At 39.7% G+C, this 22,324-nt stretch overlaps 1 long non-coding RNA gene across 1 annotated transcript; it reads left to right on the forward strand.

The window, feature by feature from the left end:
• The first annotated feature begins 2,668 nt into the window (after positions 1-2,668).
• Positions 2,669-14,038, forward strand: LOC139623322 (uncharacterized). Its single transcript, XR_011691472.1, has 3 exons — positions 2,669-10,437; positions 10,976-11,178; positions 13,304-14,038. It is a non-coding gene; the product is annotated as an uncharacterized lncRNA (long non-coding RNA).
• Positions 14,039-22,324: the final 8,286 nt, after the last annotated feature.

The raw sequence follows: 22,324 nt of genomic DNA on the forward strand, positions 1-22,324 counted from the left end.
TTCTTCCTCTTCCATTAGTGAGGAGAACAACAGTATAACAGTTTACTGAGGGTAACAGGACAGGCAGCGCAGCAGACGGACAAGTGTTCAAGACAAGCCTCAGCATGTTGTGTTTAAACACTGTGAAGTCATACAGATGATTCCAGAACCCATGGTCCCCCACCCTCCTCCATACCCACACAGCAGTATGAATTTCAAATTAAAAGTAACAGACCTAGTATTCAATGCATGGGAGTGATATCAACTGTCTCATTTAACTCTCAGACAGAAAGAAAGTATTGTTTATGGTTTATGTTTCTTGTTTTGGTTAAACATTAAAAGTCAGTGCAAACTTAGACCCGTTCATTTTTAATATTTCAACAAAACCACCATCGTTCCCTAATCTTTACCAAATGTTTTAGCCTAAACAACACAGGGACACAGGATGCAGCCACACTTATAGACTTATATTACTATTATTATTTTTATTATTATTATTATTATTATTATTATGTTTTCTTCAACAGCCATCCATGCCAACAATCATGTTTCGTCCAGACCTATCTGATAAAGCAATTAAGTATATAAATGTGTTTTATAGGAGTCAGGGTTGATAAGACCATGATCATGTATTTTATCTACTGCATGTTGGGTCTACCACCAATTTCAATGCATTTATGCATCTGTGTGTGTCTGTGTGTGTGTATGTGATCCCATTGTTTTCTGCTCAGTTAAGCAGTACTGGATTGATGTGTTCCCAATGAAATACAATGACAATTAAACAGTAACTGACCTGCTATTTCCCTTCATTAACTCCTGGCTCTTCCTACTCTGTGTGCCTGTGTCTGTGTGTGCGTCTGTGTGTGTGTGTTTGTGCATGCGTGCCTGCATCTATGTATTGGTACAGACATTGACAGGAAAATAGAGAAAGTCAGTGTTTCCAAAGACACACAGACAGACAGACATCTGATATATGATGCAAAGAATTATAAACACACTATGAAAAGACTAATTTGCATGATGCACACACACACACACACACACACACACACACATACACACTTACAGTTACTGAAATTCCTCCATGGCCTATGGTGGTTTTTCTTCCTATAAACAGCATCTTATCACACCATCCTGCCTGTGTTTGCTGCATCTTCACTACGGTTCTTGTCCCCTCCATTTTTGTTTCTTCTCCCATTTGATTCTTTTCATTTTCACCTCTTTCTTTCTTTCTCTCTGCCTTTCCCTCTTTTTTCTCGTTCCTCGCTGCCTCCCAGCTCACACATAAGGATACAAACATCGCCCATTTTTTTTTCTCCCACACAAGGCCCACCACATAGCCATTTGCATAACAATCTCCACTTGTTTTTCTGCTTAGATGGAATTCACAGCATGGTGCCGGCATGACTGAGACAGGGGTCATTGCTATGTATATTAGAGAGGGGGAGATGGAGAGGGAGTAGGGTAAAGAGAGAGCAAAAATACACATCCAGACGCATAAACACTTCCATAAAAAGACTCATTGGCATACATGCACTGGCTGATGGACAGTGGTGGAAATATACCCTTAAAATACAGACAGGATGCAGATGAAAGTGTCTGACTGCATGCAGGTTTTTTTTTTTTTTTGTTTTGTTTTTTTATTATTATTATTTTATTTTAACTGTAGAGCTGCATTAAGGACAAGAAGGAAACAATTAAGGAAATCAGCCACAACCTTTGTCATTCACATTTGTTACTTTTGTTATTTGCAAATCAGACATTATGTTTCAGTATAACATCAGTAATTATGAATTGATGCCAGAAAACCTTTGTTGCGTGTCAGATTTTCTTCATTCATCACTCATTCAAACAAACATTTAATTTCCTATTTTACCTCTGAAGTAAAATTTACACATGCACCATGCACCATGCACCAAAAAGGTTTAACTGCATTGCACACATTGGTAACACAGCTTTGTGCTTGCATTTGCAACAGTAATGTTTGCTGTCAAAGGAGCTATTTGTAAGTTTTGCTATTGCTACATAGCTAACATTAGCTTTAACAGCTGTTTATTTAACGGGCTAGAAGAAATGTTGCGAGTTCAGCATCAAACTTCATACTTTTACTCACCAACAGCTGTCTCCAGAGGTGGACAGCGACAGTGTTGATTCTTGTCTCTGTCAGCTCTTTTCCTCTACTGAAGTTAGCACGCTAACCAGCTAGCGTCACTTTCTGATAGCGACTAACTGTAGTGTCCAATCTGCTATAAAAACGTAGCATTATAATATAACACCTCTTGTATTATAAAGACAATGATGACCGAAGCACTTGTCAAGTGACAATCACCACCTCCTGCCCTTTTCAGGGCTTTCAGGTTCTTTATCTAGTTATCTAAGTTATCTAGGTAGTAGTCTCCAGCCAGTTAGCTCAGTTATGCTAACAATTCAAGGTCAACAATATCACAATTATAAAATCAGGATTTGACCTTGAGTGGTCCAGTCACATACTAGGTTTTGACCTTGTCTTGTTTCATTGCATTGCAATAAAATGCACTTCATCTCAGACACATATAGGCCTCTGATTTAGTTTTATTTATTTATCTGGATCACAGAAATGGATAAAAAAAAATAATTGGCACAAATTACTTCAGTTTACATGTGTATTCATTTGTAATGTTTATTTTTCTGCTAAAAGTGAAACTGGATTTTAGTGAAATATAACAGCCTACTCTCTAAACTTTAAGCTTCTAATCACATTAAAATTAAATTAAAGAGACTTTGAGAGCTTTCTGAAGTTGGTTGAGAGAATAATGAAAACTGAAATTGAAAAATATAATTCTTCATGACAAATAATACGTTAGCTGAAGCTGAATCTATGTAAATGATTCAGACTTGGGTTATCTAAGTCGATTAGCATTTGATTTTAACATTTGATAGGATGAAAACAGGATGAAACAAAGAGGGAGGAAGAAACATGCCAAACACAAATACACACACATGCAGATTTAGAACCGTGTACACAGACACATACAGGTTATGGATGCAGATAAATACACACAGTTTGAAGTGATGTGTGGACACATGCACAATAGTGGCAATCCAAGCACCAACACAAAGAAACTGACAGTGTGACAAAGTAGAAAGAATGACAGCAGAGAGGAAAACAAACAAGACAGACAAGTCATTTTTTATCCTTTAGGTGATCAGTCGCTCTCACTGAGATCAGCATTCATTCTTTTCACAAAGACCTGAGAACCAAAATGTTGACTGAAATAAAAATTCACAAATGCAGTTCAGTGCCGCGTTCTAACCTTCACTCAGCAATTCACAAAATATAACAAGCAACTGCAGAGCAGAAAGCACGAGACACCTGTATTTATTTTAAAATACAAAAAACGTCTCCTACTACAAAGTGCTGTCAATTTTGCTCCATTTGTGTAAGCTTTACAGAGTCAAGGTGGGAAACCCTATCTGCAAGTCAGTGAAGAAAACTATGTGTAAAGATGATCCTCAACGGCTTGAGGGCCAAATAGTCCACCAAAAAAAACAATACAACAATACAAATGACAACAATAAAACCTTGAACTTCGACCTATCACACTGAGTAGGACTGAAGCAGTCAGATACAGGAAACCAGTACTGATTCAAATGCTGAATATTTGTCTGTAATTAAAATGGTCACTCTGAGGGGGTGCCACCCAGAGGTGCATGATTAAGAGATTAGGTAAACCAGAAAAGTGCTTGGGGCCCCTAAGGGGAAAAGGGGCCCCCCATGGCCCCTCATGTTGACACATTTTGCAATGACAACTTGAAAATTTAGAACTGTTTGTATACTGTGTCAGATTCCATATCATAAACACAGTATAATTACCTGGTTCTGTATGGTGTATTCTATCTTTGTGTGTGTGTGTGTGTGTGTGTGTGTGTGTGTGTGTGTGTGTGTGTGTGTTTACTTGTACTTCCAGCTTTGTGAGGACCGAAAGACCTCACAAAGCATCATTTCAACAAGTGTCCTCACATAGAAGTACAATTGTGTGTGTGTGTGTGTGTGTTTGTGTGTGTGTATGCATGTGGTCAGCACCAATGTCCAACCTCAGCCCACAGCTGTACCATTGAAGCTGGGGTGGTTGCTGTAGTAATAATAGAAATAGGGACCTTGCAGTCGGAGCAAAGTGCTATTAAAACTCCTGTATGTTGTGAGTTTTGAGAATCTGAGCCTTAACACACTCCAGTGTGCTGTCCAGCCTTGCAGAATCGGAGTGTTTACCTGAATTCTGCTATATTTTTATTTGATCACTCCTCACCGACCTGTTGTTACGGCCTGAGAGAGGAGATGTAAAACTACACTGAGATGCTTTTTGGTACTTTAAATCACAAATATATCTTCTTATGAAAATCAAAACTTCCAATAAAATAGAAAAGTGTAAAATATGGGACCTTTAAAACACATCAATGAATTCATTTTTCTTTCGAATGGCTGTGTCCTCTACCAGCCTCTTGGTGCACTGTTTCAGTGTTGGTCCTTAACATGAGGACAGGCCACACTTGAAACAATGATGCAGACTGGTTTGAGCACATTCAGTATTTACAGTAAAAGTATGCACAATATATGTGGTGAGAAGTGAACATAGAAAGAGAGAAGACATAACTGTCATAAGGTCCTTACTTGAAAAACACCTCTGAAACCTAAACTCTATTGGAATAAATTTAATAACTGCCACCCACATAGCATTAAACTGTTAGCTAGCATTTCTCATAAATAGATGTCAGTAATTTCTGGGATGTTGTTAATAAGAACTCGTGGGGGACCCCGCGTTTGAACAACATGATAACTGTAACATGCAGTGAGTAAAAAGTATTATCCTGTATTTAGACATTTATAAAGCACAACACTTAATACACCAGTCTTTCTGATGAGTAGCAGGAATCTACTGCCATTTGTGTAGCTGCTGTTGGAATTAATATTCAATGTATTGTGGACATATGGCTTGAAAATCTTCCAGTATAGAGTAAAACCACACTGCAGAGGATGTCAAAAGGTTAAGAGAGAAAGACCAAAGGGCTGCCAATCAACTGGAGTCCAAGGGTACTGCCCCAATCATGGAGACGTGTTGTAAATCTATTACAGTGCATTAAAAAAAATAGGGCTATTTAAGATTGTTTTGTTCGGACAAAAATGATTTACAAAGCTGTGAAGAGAAAAAGAGGAGATAAATCTTTCTTAAATTCAAAATTCAGAATTTTGGAAAGACAATTATTTTTTGTTCTCTTCCCTGAACTTGAGACTCCAGCTCCATCTTAAGTCTGAAAACATGCTGATCGACACATTTAAGGCTCAATAACTAATATGTTGTTTAATTAATGACAGAGCCAGGCTAGCTGTTTGTCCCTGCTTCCGTTTACTACGATAAATTAGCTGAACTGAGAGTGGTATACTCACAAAACCACATTCCTCTTTATTTTGTGTGTCACTGTTTTATCTTTACTCCATTTGTATACATATCTATGTCTATCTAATTATCTCATACAAATTTAAATTTGATAAATATTTCTTTTCTGCCAGTTAATGTAATAATGCATGGGATTAGGTAGAATTTATTCCAATAACTATGACTACATGTATTTTTTTAATTTGACAAGTCAACACATTTCCCAGTAAATATCAGCGTATTCTTCCTTCTCCTTGCAGACAGCACAAAATCAATGGCTGACGTGTAAAGATAAAAAAAAAACAATACTTATTTTAGGCAGCTTGTAAACATTTATTGAAGAGTTTAAAACACTCTATAAGGCAGATATGAGTGTTTTATTAACCTCCAGAGTTTTTGTACAGTGGCGCCTCACACACAGTGGGTAGTCTTGATTGCTTTATAAATCCGTGGCAACATGGAACCAAGGAAGTTCACCCGGTGGACTCTCTAGTGGAAGTGACAAAAAATGGCACATGACACACAGGTGTGCGTTTATAGAATATCTAATAATGCAGTTCAGCCAATCATAAACAAGGACGAGAACTATTGTTTTAAATAATTTTTACATATTTTCTTACTCCTTGGCGAGGCTGATGTATAAACAGATAATGAATGGCAATATAGTAAAACACAGCTGCAATAATTATTGCACACGTCCTTATAGTTGCATACAACATTACAGTGTGTTATAAAGCAATTATTACATTTTTCTGTGCTGCTAAATAGTGGGAGTATTACCATATACAGTACGTTCCCAGACAGAAGGAAGAGCTTTCTCCTGACCAAAGAAATACGTATCTGAAAAATTCCTTCACTGCCCATGAAGCAGAATATTTTGTGAAAAAAAGAAAAATACACAAAATACCCCAACCATGACTGTTATGGTGGGTGGTAGGGGTAAAAGAAACTATAGATCTGTAATAATTAGAGAGGTAGCCGTTGCCTCCTGTGTGTTATTATTTCTCTAACAGAGCCGTTTGGCTTCGTGCAGGGCGGGAAGGAGAAGGCCTTTTAATGGCAATACACTCAGAGCTGATTGCAGGTCATTACACCACCACAGGGAGTGACCAGAGGAAGGAGCTTAATGGTTGAGGGAGAAGAGCACTCATAAAGCATCACACACACACACACACACACTGACACTGAGGCTGACACTCCCCCAGTGAAGACACAATATCAGTGGGTGCTGCTTCCACACTGTCTCCAACCCAGATCTCACTTGTCAACACACAAGCAGAAGCAGCGAAACACACAGAAACACACTCTCCTCTCTCCTACAATGTGTTTTTTTTTTTTTTTTTAAATCAAAGGGTGACAATCTTCTTAATCAAGCTTAATTTATTAAAACATCAGCCAGCACTTAACATTAACAGAATGAGGCAGGGAGGCAGACAGTGGGACGCTGTAACGGAGGAAGAGACAGAGGGAAACAAAGGGATGGAATAAAGAATACAGAAGAAAAGAAAGGGGAAGTCAAATCAAATTTAAAAATATAAAGTCGTTCCACTAATTCTCCAATTTTTTGTTTTGTTTTTTGTCTCCATAATTTTGCACTGCATTTCCCAGAGATCACTCTATTAATCAAATGTACCTCGTCAGCTACTCTGCAATTTTAAATTTTACTACTTTTTGATACACAAAAAATAAATGACTTCATGATTTTCTATGTCATGCTAAGACGTGTTTTCAGTGGGGGCTGGTTTTTATTCGATATTTCAATTTTTTTTTTTCACTGCTTCACATCCAGACTTTGAACAATCTGTGAATCAACTTTCTAATTATGTGAACTAATCATTTGATAATTTTTTTTTTTTAAGTTACTTGATTTTACAAATTTTGATGAATACAAAATGACAAAATGATGGAGAAAACTGTAGGTCACACTGAAGTAAAGTCTCTGAACATGTTACAAGACCTGTTGCAAAAAGACTGAAGTTTCGAGAACCTCCTGGTGTTTTTGATGAAGTTTGCTAAAAATGTGATTTAATCCTGAATATCTGCCTCAATCACAAATTCTACACGGTGATTTAAATGTAACACTTGATGGTGTTTTGTTGGTGGAATTCAATTTTACTATTCATCCGTGACTGGGACGGGACAGGAAAATAAGTCAATGGGAGCAGGTGGGACAGGAATAATAATAACAATATTTTTAATATTATGCAGTTTTAATATGAACAAATGCAATTTTCTGTATTTTGAACATAACATTAGTCGTTATGTCATCTTTTCTTGTCTTCTGTTTCCTCTGGTTGTTGATTGGTCGCGGGCAGCCACCTGACCAGTGCACTATGTGAGTAAATCAAGGGTGTGTGCTGCAGCCACCAAAATTTAGAGTCAGACTCTTTTCAATCTATCTCACTTTTGGTCACACACCTGTCTGAGCTGCTGCGCTGCAGTAACTGAGAGGGGAATACAGGCTTGTCTGAGCGGAGCCACCTAGCTAGTGCCAACAGAAAGTCTGCACGTGAGGCGTTTAGGGAACCTCTGTTAATTGTAGCGTCTACCAATAGTCTGCATGTGAGGCATTTGGGGGATATGTAAATTGTAACTACAGAAAATAACCTGGGTTACATCTCCCCCTCTCAACTGCTTGAGTCTCTGCATGCACATTGGTCACACGGCGCACCACCCACAACCACAAGTAAATTATAAACCTGTGGGAGGCGCTGTAAAACAAAATGCCATTGCCAACTATGGAGTCGGCGTCTCCTAAAAAAACACACAAAATGGGAATGGGATGGGACAGGATTTTTTTGTTTTTGTTTTTTTTTTATTCTGTCATGGGATAGAACAGGAATGAAAATCACTCCTTTGCCACCCTCTAATGTGAACACATGCACCAGCTTTAGTTAGAAGAGCACAAAGTTGATTTATGAGAATTTACATTGAAAAAGTGAAGCATTGTCACAACTCAGACCAAAACAGACCAACTTATCAAACAGAAATTTTCAGTCCAGACTCTTCATTAGTGAAGAATGGACCCAATTTGAATGTTTTGGGCCTAATTGTAAATAGTGGGAAAGCTTGAGGGCACAAATGGCTGTGGCACAGACTGAAAGATGCATAATCATCCAGCACCTGCGGCACTTCAAACCATGATAGAGATTCAGCTTTTCTCCATCAATATTTTCTTCCTTGCAGAGTGAATTTTAAAACAGCATTCGTGTATTGGGAAATATTATTTAAAAAAAAAAAAAATTAAGCAGTTAACTGGAGAAATAAAATATGACAAACCAAAATAAGACCTTTAGAAAAGCTGTGTTTCTGCAGACAGTGCTCTGTCTACCACTCTAACCAAGTTTTTCTACTGTGAACTCTGAAAATAACTAAAGCACATCACCTCCTGCTCTCCTACTGACATACAGCTCATACTCTTAATTTGAAATTGAAATTTCACCACACTCAAACAGGAAATAGAGCAGCTAGATCTACATGATAGATCACTAGTGAACCAGTCCATTTGTATACTCACCCAACCACTCTCAACACTCTTTGAACCAAACACGAAAGCTCCTTATGTGTATTGATGAACACCGTTGACGAGTCAATTCAATTTACTTTCGGATGATGGTTAATGTTTTTATTAGGTTAATTATCTGGCCCCTGTGGGAGCTGCGGGATGAGCGAGATAAGAGATGAATTCACAGCTCTCGTGTAACTGTAAACTCTTGGAGAATGGTGTGTTGTATATCATATATCACACAGACACATTACACAGATGCAAACAGATGCTGCCAATTTTATTTTCTATAGAACAGAAATTAAAGGGGCACTCCACCAACTCACCTGTTACAAGGAGTGACACTCAATATATAACACATAGTGACTTCTGTGGTTCTGGAGGTGTCAGGTCTGAGAAAATAACCACTGTTGATGTCATTGTGACATCATCAAGGTTATCAGATTTTGTACTTAGGCCTTGTTCACACTGCCAGCCCAAATCTGTTTTGGGGCACATCTAGACTGTATTCAGACTGATTTCAGGACAAAAAAACTGATCACAGAAAGACGATGTCAAACAAATGACGAAATGCCAAACAAACAAATGTGCATATATGTTATACAGATATGTACAGAACTGCTGTAGGCTTTGTGGTGTATGTATGTGGTGTTAAAAGAAATTAATGATATTGATCCATTTCACAGGGAAATGCAGAAAAAGAACAAGATGGAGGCATTGGAGGTTTTTAACAGAAAGACTGGTGATGTACTCGGTGTTCTAGCTTAAATTTTACTATTTCACTATTTTGTTTTTTTCAGAAATTTTGTACAACATGCATGTCCATCATAGTATGTACCCTACTGAATTTGGTGGTCACCTGTTTTTTTCCTCTAACCTTAGGTTGAATATGTTAGTGAAATATTTCCAAAATTTTTCAGCTCTTACATATCCGTGGTCCCCGTTGATTGAATCCTAACCCAGCAGGTCATTATGCAGATCTCAACACCTACTTAATGGATTGAAAACATTTCTAAAGACATATATGGTTCCCAGAGGATTTCTTTTCCTTTAGTGACACAGTGGGGTTCACAATTGTGCCTCTGAGTGAAATAACTATTGGATGGATTTCCTTTAGATGAGGAAGCCTACATTCATGCCCCCCTCAGGGTGAATTGTGATAACTTTGGTTATCCCTTAACGTTTCACTTAAGGCAAAATTTTAACTTAACTGTAGGTATTTATGACCTGCTGACACCTGCATAGCTAATGACATTCCTTCTACTGTGCTTAGTGTTTTAGCTTAGTGCTCATTCGCAAATTTCAGCGTGCTAACATGCCAAAAATTTTCCTAACATTTATTTAGACATTGAAGTTTCCCCAAAAGCAATTCTCTCCCTTTCACATTCAATCACAGTCTGATTGTCTGGATTCCAAGCAGCAGCCTGCTGGCTGCTCCAGAGGGGCAAGCCCTGCTCTTTCACTATCCAGGCTGAGCCTCCTGGAGCAGGGATCAAACCACGACCTTCTGGTTACAAGCTCTCTTCTCCAACCTTTCAGACGGTAAGTAAACATACCTTTTAAGGATGTTGGTATTGTTAATTTTAGCATGCTGACATTAGCATGTGTCTGAGTGCACCCTCACAGAAACGACAGCATGGCTGTAGACTCTTAGTCTTGTCAGTCTGTCTCTTGTGAGTCCCCTAACTCGATGGAAGTCCAGTCCTAAATGACTGGAGTCTAGCTTTAAGTGAATGCAACTAATGTGAAACTGAGAAAGAGAGGAAGACTGAGAGAAGGACAACGTGGGAGTGAGCTTGGCCACACACCATAACTAGCACACAATTGGTAAATGAGTGCATTTTATTTTCCTGTTTGGATCCAGCAGTGACAAATACACATACCCATTACCAAGACTTAAACACTTTTGATTTTTGATTGAGCAGCCATACCCATGCACACTTGAACTTCAAGTGAGGCATGTAAGACGTAGAGGCACAGACACTGAAAAACATTTACATCCACTCCTCCCATTAGTGCAAAACCTTGCGTCTGACATACACAATGTACACACACTAATATATCCCCTGTTGATGCGCAGGCGCAGTCACCCACAGAGCGGTGTGCGGTGAGGACTGTGGACAGCCGGCACAAGACTCCCTTGCCGAAAGCCATATTGATTGGGATAAAGGTCTTTTGATGAGGCAGATTGCTCATCAGGCTGGAACGACATGCTTCTCAGATGTGACGCCTTTTCAGACCAGCCCAGGGGCTCATCGACCAACGCGTGGCCATTCTATCAGTGTATGTGTGTGTGTGTGCATTTGTGTGTGTTTGTCCATCTGTCTTTAGTGATCACACTTAAGACGAGCCGGCATTGATTGGTATTAGGCCAATCTGGGTCACCCTGGCTCCACCCTGACGTGTCCTCTGTTGGTGGAAGGACATGGCTGCTGGTGGGCAGTGAACTTCATGCTCCAGCCATGACACAAATCAAACAAAATGTCAAAATGAAATTATCAAAGCTGAACGGAAAAATATGACACAAGCATGTAACTGCAAAATATGTGCATTTCCCATCAAGTTGTGATTCCTGGACCGCGTGTAGCTCTGTTTGGTGTCGGACCGCAACTGTACACTACCTATCCAGATCCAAACAGCACACAGACAAAGTTAGCAGCTAGCTTGTGGGTAAGTGCTAAACAGCCAGATATTTCCCTTAGGAGTTGATGTTGACCAAAACACAGCTTAAAGGAGAGTGAAGATTGGACTTTATATGTTCAGGCTAGAAATATGAATCTAAATGATAGCTAATGTTGCTGTGTGTCTGCTGTGAATAAGAAATTAATTGCTTAGCCAAATCAAACATACGCTTGCAAGGCAGCTGGATTTCTTGAAAGCGAGAAACCATCTAGCCAAGCTTCGAGCTATTCATTTGTGGCCAAACCACAGTGGTCCGGACCAATCAGCGTCATATGAATTATACAGTAGTCGTTTAGTGGCACTACTGACAGCCATGGGGAGGCAACTAGTTTGGTATTTGTAAGTTGAGTTCCTTATACACTTCCGACATGCTAACTAACATGCTAACTAGCTTTCAAAGCTCCTCAGACTGCGGCTTGCTGTTGTGTCGTGTTTCCTCTTCGGTATTTTCAGACATTTTTGAGTGAAGCCTTCCCAGATGATTCTGTGTAACAAACCATCAGGTACACCAGGTCACATCAAACATAAAAGGTCATATATGTCAAAAATGCACGGAAGATGTTTTGCCTGTTAAGGAAACAGATTTATCACCTTTAAAATTTCAAGTGTAGTTCTTTAAATTGCAATGAGGAATTCTTCCTCTAATTACTTCAATAATAACTGACCTCTTTTGAATTTTTTTAATGAATTACCATGTGACTAAAGGAATCAAATGGTCTTTAGGGTAATCTTACCTCAAACTCAGATACATATAGGCTTTAACTGGGTATTTTGGTCTTCAGTTTCTTGAACTTCAAATATTTTGTTCAGCTATAGAATACCACTCACTTTACTGACGATTCAAGTAATGAATTAGTAATGCCAAGAGATGCTTATAGGATACAGATAACACCATTCAGTCAGAGGCTACAATGAGATGATGGGCAAGCAAGTGCCTGAGCAACACACTGAATTAGTACTGTATAATTCCTCCTGAAAAAAAGTTATTTAGAAATCCTGTCATCCAGGTGAAAAAGTAAAAACAATACAAGACCATCAGCTCAGCCACATGTTTAAATCAGATGTATTGATGTTCCCTACACACTTCAGCCCTCTCATCAGATTTTTCTTTTTGGATTTTTTTTGGGGGGTTTAGTAGTTGTCCACAGAGTGGACTCTATCCATCAGCTCAACCCACTTTTTATGTTGCAGGTGAGATACACAAACCCTTAATAATTGATTAGAATTGATTTTAACCCGGTCCTGACCTAGTCGAGATGGACTGGTAATGCCACCCAGTCAATGAATGCGTGTGTTTGTGTGTGTGTTTTCTGTGTATTTGTGCCTGCGTGGTTTGTGTTTCAGCATGTGTGTGAGCGGTGCATTTACAGTAAACCCCAAAAAGAATGTAAAGCGTGTGTATTTGTGGCAGGAGTAAAAAAAAGAGGGCAGTGTGCACGTCTTTAAAAGCTCCAGACGTGTTCCCTGAATTAAATATTTAGGCCTTGACCTCCCTGTGCTCACGGAGAGTCCTGGTTCCCATTGATTTCTGACAAGACAACTGGGACGCCATTACAGCAAAATGCACTATAGCCAGCAAGTACCCTCTGACACCAGCCAAACTCTTCCTTCATACCAACCTTCACTGGCCACTGTTTGTGTGGTTTGTGTGTGTGTGCATGCATGCTTGTATCCACCACGATGGACACAACTCAAGGTCTTTCCTTTTACCTCCTCTTCCAAACAGGATTTCTAATCTCAGGACCATTGACCAGTGAAACTTATAAGTGCTGGCAAGATTTATCTAAGCACGCACGCACACACACAAATACCATTATGTGTGAGCTCCAATCACACACTGGGCTGGTGGCAGATCAGAGACAGGCAGCGGCGAAGAGCTGGGAGGCAGCACATCAGTATTCTACCACCTGAGACAGCGACAATGACAGATTAAGAGCCAGTTACTGAAATGGATCAAGTTTATATTGTGTTTAATCCCTTGCATTTAACTAGGCTTTCCTACATCTGCTATTCAAATAAAAGTGACAGTATGGTGAAATATAGGATCTTAAGTGTGGCAGTGACCACCTTCTGTTCAGGAAATTTTGGATTTAACTGAAAATGTTTTTGTTCTTGTGCTTAGTAAAAAATGCAATTGCAATCTGGTGAGGAAATGTGGAATAAACAGGACAAAAATGAAAATGTCAGGCCATCTTTTTTCTTGGATCAACACTCTTAAAACATACTACTCCACCGGATTTAACCGTAGTTTTACCACGTGCTGGGCACTGTGCAGTGAAAGATCATTTCCTCTCAGCAGGGTATCTCTGTTGAAAGGTTCCAAATTACTGTAAATGTATTAAAGCTTGTTTCTTGCAAACTCACAGCTGTGTACATTTGAACTAACAAGGTCCAACTTAAAGAGCCAATCATCCTCAATGTACCGAGGATGTGACTTTACAACTTCCCATCAAATCAATCAAGTCAAAGAAGACTGATAGTTTGTAAGGTGATGCTAACATTAGTTATTAAAAAGAAAACAGTTTTACAATGTGTGTTTTGATTTCATGGCACCAGGTTTGATTGATTTTGATTGCATTGTATTAATGAGAGACTTGAGTCGTATGACTTGACTCAAGTCACACCTAAATCAAAAATGTGAGAAGCTGAAATTTACTTGACTAAGACTAATAAGATTCAACTTTACCTTTGCTGTTCGTTCTTACTTAACTGGCTTTGAGTTATTGCAGTTGCACTGTTAATGCATGGTTTGCCACCCTTAAACATACTAATATTGTGACTGAATTTTTTTTTTCTTTACTTTTTTTTGGTCACTTTGGGGCAGCAAAATAAGCTGAAAAAACAACACAACACAGATATATTATCACCTCCTAAAGGTGTTAAATGACATGTTAGCCAGCAGACACAGGTCAGCATCAGTATTGCTTTGGTGTTGCGTTTTGTTCACCTGATGAATGTAAGTCTAATATCCACTCACCTTTCAGCTCTATTTTGGTCTCCACCAAATCATAAAGAGAAATAATTGTCTTTTTTGCTGTTAAATTAAATGTTAGCTGTCTGCTGTTTGGTGGCAAATATCAACCTCCAGAGCTAAAAAAATGAAGCCAGCATGAAAATGCCAAAAGTGCAGTTCCTCTAATGACCACTTGAGTCTGGCTCCAAAAGTGAGTCAGTCCCCATAGACTCCCATGTTAAAATGGCCATCTTTACAGCAGAAATAAACATGTTTACAGCCTGGTACAAAAACCCATTTTGGTCTCTATAGCTAATGTCCTCCTTCATGACAACAGTATGGGCGTGAATTTTTATATAATTCACTTGTTTAAATTTTAATAAGGTTTAAAATTATGCACAATTGAGGGCATGGCTGCTTTAATTGACAGGTGCGTGAGCATCTGCTTGTCACAAACTGGCACACACTAAAGTCTCAGCTCCACACAGGCCCCACCTCTTTGCCCATTTTTGGATTAGCTAGGAGTTAGGTGGAGTCAGGTGCTGCCAAGATGGCGATTGCAGTGCAGCTCACTTTTCAGCACTGCTCCAGAAACCTATGAGTGACATCACAGAGGCTACGTCCACCTTTATATACAGTCTGTGTTTGGTGCTGGGCAGGTGGTGTACAGTAGGAGAGTATCAGAACTTTCTCGTTGAAAACTGCTGCTGATGTTGTAAACAAGGTTCATAAAAGTGCTGAGACAGAAAACAACAAAGCTGCTGACTGTAAAACCAAAAACAATTGGTTGAAAGATGGTAAAACACCAACATGACATTGCAGTGTTTGCTGATCAATCTCTTTGGGTTTGTCACAACAAGTGACCCCTTACACATAACCCCTCATGATTACAGCAGCTTTAAAGGTGCTGACACACCTTTTAAACCACCACTATAGGGTCTTTGTTTTGTTTGACTTACTTAGATTGCATCAAACCATAAACACATTGTAAGAATATTTTCTAACAAACAGGAAAAAGTAAAGACAGTATAGATATAGATATATAGATAAATATAGTTAGATATAAAAGTATAGACATAAATGTGAGTGCTAATAATGACTTTATAGTCTTCTCCAATATAATTTAAGTGAAATGTTACCTGGGTGTGTACTACTGTAACACAACACTACAGCCAAACGACACAGAGCTCAACTGCAGTGTCCATGATTGTGTGTGTGTGTGTGTGTGTGTGTGTGTGTGTGTGTGTCTATATAAGCACACCACATTTAAGCCATAATCTGTGCCCTGTACAGAAGGTTAATCACAGTGTGGATTGAAAAGTCAGTTGATGCACCCAAGGACAGTGTGTTCTTTCTGTGTGTCTGACAATGACAGTGGCACAAATAACAACAAAAGCATTTTAATCCCACCTCACTACGCTTCCTGCCCTGCCCTCAAAACTCTGATCCCTACAGGACTGAGTGCTGGACAGACAGAGGCCACAGCTGTGCAGAGCCTGACGTGTGTGTTTGCCAGTGTTGCCCTGTCTTCAAGAAATTATGTAAAATTACATTCATATAAACTGCAACAGTAAATACATTTTGTAGGAAACGTAATTGCTGGCAGGGTTATGTTCTGAATCAACTGTCACACTGTGTTGCAAGATCAAATATTTTGGCAGAAAGCAAATCTGTGAACGTTCAGTATCACTGATTGGTGACAAGCCAGATTTATGCATTAACAACTTATTCTCATAATGTTGAGAGTTAATGTAATTGTAAATGTAATGCAGTTTAATTGAATATTCATTTAATTTCTAGGAGACAGGGTTGCTCTTAGTGTGAGGACACATTACCTTAAAATGATATTTAGTGACATCATACCGATTTCAGTTGTAATTTTGGGCAGATTTCAAGATCCTGAAACACTGATGATGATGTGTTTTATTTTAAATTCTTTATTTATTTTCAGTGTTTTCTCCCAGAAACATGGTTTCCGTGCTGTAGAGCCGGGGTTCCCAACCTGTGGGCCGGGGCCCCCACTGGTGGGCTCTGTACTGTCATATAGGCATACAGACATAGACACATATTTGTATGGGCTAAACATATATGTTAATATATGAAAATTTCTAATAGGTTTCATATATAATATTTACATATGTGCTTTTATTTTATTTGCGCACATATGCCATATATACGATTTCAAGCCATTTCTGTTTCAACAGACAGAACAAACAAGAGGTGAGAACAGAGACTCTCGTGCACAAGTAAACTTAACAAGATCTTGTTTCCTTAATTGTTACCAATGTAAATGTAACAGTTAATCTTGATATTGATTTAAGGTGGTATTGGTCCAATACCAAATAATACTATGTTCACTACCCTGACACCTTCCCTGCTGATAATAATCTTATTTCCATGCACAAAAGCAAATCCCTCCTTGAATATTATAAAGCAGGTGGAACAGTGACCACTGCTCACGTCACATTCACTTTCCTTTACTTAACATTAAGCTGTAAAAATCAGGGCAGAGGCACATCTCAAGTTCTTCTTTTAGCAAAACTAAACAACTTACCAACTTTTTTTCTCTCTCTCTCTCTCTTTCACCTTCCAGCATCAATTCCTCATTCCAGCTCTCTGCTCTCTCTCTAACACTCGGGGCCTCCTGCAGCTCACACTCCCTGGACTAATCTCCACTGGTTCTGTGTTGTTCAATTAGATTCCAGTTGACATGCATTGGAAGTAGGCACTCCTCCTCGTAATTCAGCCCTCTTTATAGCCAATCTATTTTTTAATAAAGGTTCAGAGGAAAACATTAAAGTATTGATCTTTATTTATCGACCTCGGCCCAAAGCATAGTTAAAGCTGACACAAATCAATCAAAATAAATTTAAAATGATGATAGCACATAGGAGGAGCCTGGCCGCCTGTTTCGGGGAGTAATTAGAGGGCTAGGCAGTGAGAACCCAAGGCAATAAGAGTAACAGTAACACACACACACATACACACACACACACACACACTCGCACACTCGCACACATAGCCACAGAACGGGCTGCAGAACTGTTTAGCGGGCTGCAGATTAGAAATTTGTTTTGTATTAAATGAGACAACTAAAAGGCAAGGTTAATGAAAGGGCACAGCACTTTGGGGCTGTAGTAATCCACTGAAACCCTCTCTTCAGTGAATCTAATGTGCAGCCCATACACACACACATTACACACACCACACACACACACACACACACACACACACCACACACACAACCCTGTGAGGCAGCCTCTGGGACATCCTCTGCTTAGCAAAAACAATGAGTATTAATTTTAAAAAGTGAGTGACAAATGGCTGGTTGATGGTTGTGTGTGTGTGTGTGAGTGCATGTGTGAGAGAGAGAGAGAGAGAGAGTCAACTAGCCCCAAGTACATTAACTGATTTTAATCTGCCTGATGATGTCCGCCGAGCAGAGAAGTCGCAAAGTGTGTAGGTGTCCCCGAGGGACTTAACTCTGTGTGCAGAGAGGAAACTGGAGGGCATTCTGGGACGATCCACAAACTGGCCTTTCCTCCACCGCCCTCTTTTGCATGGACCACAGTTTGGGTATAGTTTATTTCAAATCGGCAGAAATATTCTTCCATATAGCCGCATGAGCCAGCAGTGTGACAGTGAAACGTGTGTTTGGTGTCCACAAGTTATGTCCTCCATGTTAATCATGTAATTACAGTAATCTGAACACTTGACCTATGCCCTGGTGCATCTGGGTCATAGGAGAAGTGTCATACAGTGATTTATTATTATAACTTTTTCATTTACTAAAAGGTGGCACAATGAAAAACATGATTGTAGCTGTGTTCACTGTCTCACTGATTGAAGTCGATGCAAACAAAGACCATCATAACATGTCATTTCATCTAATTCTGAGGCTTTGTGGAATGGCTGTGTTGTACTTTACCTGCATGTGTAGTGGTTCTCAGTCACTCTGGGTCGTGACCCTGTAAAATTAAACGTCTACTGAGGATGTGTAACACAGTGGGAAAGGAACAGTAAGTGAACCCTTTAGATTTACCTGCATTTATGTATAAATTTGTCCCAAAATACAGTCAGACCTTCATCTATGTTATAATTATGAACAAACGCTATCTACTTTAACTAACAACACACTACTCATTGTATTGTAGTAAAAACATCATTCAAACATTCACAGTGTAATTGGAACAGTACACCGGCTGAGCTCCTCAGCTAATAGTATCAACAAAAGCTAACTTGAGTCAGGAGTTAGCAAACTTGGAGTCCAGTCAATGAAACCAGACTGGAGGTTTGGGTTAGAGCTACTGAAAACATTCTTAATTTGTTATTCACAAGAAACACTTGCTGACGTGAACCAGGCCTCACCAAAAGAGAACCCAGGAGAACTGCCAAAAGTTCAAACTGTTATAAAGTCAAAGAGTTTAGATCTTCATCAGTCAGACAAACTGTCGATTGCCCGGAGACAGCTCAGTTCTCGACACACACGTGTGTTTTTCTACAGCAGATCAGCAACGGCAGCTGCCGCGCACACACCAATATGTTCCAGGCCTAAAACTATCAGGCTCACTCTAAGTTAGAGGGGCCGAACAAGCACGACACTAAAACCGGATTCTTTTGAACTGCACCTCATACACATCAGGTTTTACTGAAGTCTTTATGTGCTACTACAATCTGACATGTCTAAAGTCGTACTCTAGAACCTACCCACCTGAAAAGGTCTGCAACTGTACTTTACATTTATCTCTAGTTGTGTATGTACAGTAGCATACCAGGGAAATAATAAAGTTCACTCAAATAGGATTCAAAAACTACCTCTCAGGTGTGCTCAGAACTGGTATAAACATGCGTCTCCAGTGACCACTTGTGATCTGATCCCATGTCCACACTTCATATGCACATAAACAGGTATGCACAGTTGTTTTTAGCAAATCAGGCAGACAGGTCCATTGTCAATGTGCTTGAGTGGAAGCACCTGCTGTGAACCTACTGAGATAAAAACATTAAGTTAAGACAGAAACCTTTTGTCTCCAGGGGGGAAAGGTGACCAGTCTCTTCTGTTCTTGCAGTCTGAGAAGCCGTCATCACTGATGTAAGAAGCTTTTATGTAAACCTTGTATTATAGATTTTGGTAAAACAATTATGATCATTCTTGACTAGAATAAACACATGAACCTACAACACTTCAACTTCTAATTGAGTTCTAACTAAAATACTTACATTCGACCTTTTGAATTTCACTCTTTTCATGTTTCGTACGACTGTGTTTTCAACAGTCTGACCCCGACTGACAAGCACAATGTACACTGTAAAGATGAAGTGTGAGCTCTTCACATGTGTAGTTTCTGTATTTTCCACATACAGCGTTGGTTTCAAAGTGCAGTCCAGGAGACAGGAGCCAGGTATGCTTACATTTTAGTTCATGTCACTGAGTTTGTCTGACAGACACACACACACACACACACACACACACTGTGAAATAACACAAGAACTGTTCTTCTTTAAAACTCTATAAAACGAAAAGCTGTATGTTTCAATAGATTTTTTTTCCATGTATATGTTTGTAAACTCAGTATTAAATAGTAAGCCACATTGTAACTTAAGTCCAAAAAGTCTTTGAAATGAAATTGTATTATTAGAGTAAGGATGAGGCAAAATTCAGTGGGTACTGACTGTATCTGAAATCACATCTTCTTTCCTCTAAACACACAGTATTGAGCAATGTCTGATAATTTATCACAACAACCAAATCATAATTGTAGCCAGTCCTCAATCATTGTCCCTTATTATCCCCTGGAAACACGCCGGGAAGACTTGTGGTGAATCCAGGGCTTTGCTCTGTGTTTAGTGCTCTGCGGTTGTTGGACAGTGTTCATGTTTACAGCTGCTGACTCCACTGTCTCAGGTCAGAGGAAGAACTGAAATGAATACATCAACTGAGCGGTGGTGCTCTTTAAAGGCTGTGGTAAGTAATCATCTCTCAGATTCCTTTACAGAACCATCTCTTGAGCTTCCTGCAGCCCTGTCTTCACTGGCACCTCAGCTTGTTTCCCTCTTTATCGTGTACTTTTACTTCATATCGTCCCTTTTCCACAGAAATCACTCCATGTTCCTTTGGTGAGGAACCACCGGCAAGCCAGCCGTTTCAGCCCAGGCAAGATATTAATGAGTTTACAAGGACCTTCCCGGTCTAATTATGTCGAGCAACTGCTGTCTGTTACTGGGCCACGGCTCCCAGGGGAGAATACAAATCTACCAGGCAAGCAAAACTCGCCTACTTTTGACAAAACGCTCGACACGCGAGGATACAAATAACACCGGGCATCCTTCATTACCACCACGACGATGTTGCCAGTGAGATTAATATCGCTGTCCAGCGTCACCACCCCAAATTTAACCTGAAAAATACCCGACTTTGGTATTAAGACAACAGCTATTACTGAGGGGAGGGTGGCGCAGGCTCCGAGAGGAAGCTCAGCATCCTCCAGGGGAGATCTTGTGAGAGAGCTCCAAATACTGGAAGTACAATTACACTGAGTGGATGTGACCTTTGTGTGGACTGGATTCTCTCACATGTTCATGAACGTTTCTCCACCTTGCTGAACAGTGACACTGACACTGGAAACCACATAAAAAATTGGGAAATGCTTCCTCACAGGTGCACTGCGTGGTCCCATTATGCTCTGTGGCATGAATACAAATATTGAGCAGACCCAGTTGATTCAGATGACAAGAGGAACAGATCTATGTGACTCTGAAAGAGGGTTCATTGTTAGGGCACAGATGGTGGGAGCTGCAGTCACACACACTGATCAACTGGACAGTGTTTCAATAAGAACTGTAACCAAGGTGACATCTGCATTTGGATCTATGGGACAGACTCTATGGCACATCTGATGACTGTGATGCTCATGTGTTAGTGCGATATGTTACATAGAGAAAGATATTACAGTAGGGTTGCAGGGCACAAACCCCTCAGTATAAAGATGGATGCACAGTTGAGAGTTCAGTGGTGCAGAAACCAGAGTCACTGGTCTACACAGATGTGGAAAAAGGTGATATAGTCAGATGAGCCATCCTTCACCACATTCTCGACATGTGGTACAGTACAGGCCTGAGTGTTTGACCCCTACAGTGAGAGGATCCGGTGGCGGTTTTATGCTGTGGGGGGCATTTTTCTGACATGGTTTGGGTCCAGTTATCAATACAAAGTTGTTCTGAGTCATCACCATTATTACTGATGAAACACTTCTATCATTTCTATCTTGATGCAAGTCGTCCCTTCCAGGATGAGAATGTCCCCATCCAAATAGATAGATAGATAGATAAATAGATAAAGCTACATTCACCTTGTCATTGTTGTTTCTGTACAAATCTGTAATTTCCAATTGGTGGACAAAACTATGAAATTAAGACTCAAAATCAAAAAAGAAAAACTAAGTTATCTTTTACATCAACCCTGTTGAAGTCCTGGATAAAAGTTTAATCAAAGTTTGAACAGAGGGAACTGAAGTGGTGCAGCTTGTTCAGAGTATGTCCACTACTCTAACAGTCAAACATCATTGAAATGCAGCTCTGAGGACCAAATGACATCACCTCCATACCTTATGCAAATATCCAGTAGGATCCATTACACAGCAGGAGAGATAAGTGAGTCCAGAGCAGAGCACGGCCCACTCACACTCACAGCTAACCTCTTGTACAGTATATTTTCACTCACACACGCATACAGTGGGTAGAGCATTAGGCATATGTTTGCTCACACACACACACACACACACACACACACACTTA

The sequence above is a fragment of the Trachinotus anak genome, unplaced genomic scaffold (genome assembly GCF_046630095.1).
Source record: "Trachinotus anak isolate AG129_WGS33_773 ecotype Australia unplaced genomic scaffold, CSIRO_AGI_Tana_v1 ptg000007l, whole genome shotgun sequence".
Classification (NCBI taxonomy): Eukaryota; Metazoa; Chordata; class Actinopteri; order Carangiformes; family Carangidae; genus Trachinotus; species Trachinotus anak.